This window comes from Triticum aestivum, chromosome 1D (genome assembly GCF_018294505.1).
Source record: "Triticum aestivum cultivar Chinese Spring chromosome 1D, IWGSC CS RefSeq v2.1, whole genome shotgun sequence".
In the NCBI taxonomy this organism is placed as follows: domain Eukaryota; kingdom Viridiplantae; phylum Streptophyta; class Magnoliopsida; order Poales; family Poaceae; genus Triticum; species Triticum aestivum.
In genome coordinates, this window is record NC_057796.1 from 243,866,309 (window position 1) to 243,867,146 (window position 838).

Consider the following 838-nt stretch of genomic DNA (forward strand, 5'->3'; position numbering starts at 1 on the left):
GTCCGGTGCGCCGTTCCTAAACACTTCCCTTATAAAAACGAGCAGGTGACACACGAGCTGTGTCTCTCTTGCCACGAACACCTAGACCTGACTGTACTCGGCAAAAGCGCGCGCGACTAGGGCGCCCGCCCACCGTCAGATCGTCGTTCCACGTATACGTTTGCTTGCTGCAAAGCTTTCCCGTTGCGCGCGCAGATCTCCGTCCCCTCCACTATGGCCTTAACTCCTAAGCAACCGAGCCGCCTCTCTCCCCCTCCCTCACCTAACCGAAGGTCGAAGCTTGCGCGCGCGCCCGCTCCCTATATAACCAGCGCAGACACGACCGCCGAGACGCCTCCGATTCACCTTAGCTTCCCGGCGAGAGCCATCACCGTCTCACTAGCCAGCACCACCTCTCACAGTCACAGCTGAAGCAAGGAGATCGCACCGAGGCAGGGGGAGGGCAGCTGCGGCGGCAGACCGGCCGGTCCGAGCGACATGCACAGAGCCTCACCATGGAACTCCTCTTCTTCCACCTGGTCGTCGTTATCGTCGCCGTCTTCCTCCCCGCGCAGCAGCAAGCGCGCCCGCCTCGCCGCCGCCAGCGCCAGCAGGCTGCTGCCCTGGCCCTCGCCGCGCGGACCGGCCAGCCATGGCGTCGCCCTTTCCGCCTGGCTCTTCTTCCTCTTCCGCTTCGTCGCCCCTCTCTTACTTGATCCCTAGGCAGCCGCCGCCTTCCTCCGTCGTGGCGCAGGGCTTCTCGTGCGGCGCTCTGGCGCAGCAGGCCGGAGGATTATACGACGGCGACGGCGTCGGCGCGGCGGGCGGCGTCGGGGCGCTGGAGGTGAGGCAGGGGGGC

General features: G+C 65.9%; 1 pseudogene; it reads left to right on the forward strand.

The window, feature by feature from the left end:
- The first annotated feature begins 631 nt into the window (after positions 1 to 631).
- LOC123167957 (dof zinc finger protein 2-like) overlaps positions 632 to 838 on the forward strand; it is a 1,125-nt pseudogene continuing 918 nt past the window's right edge.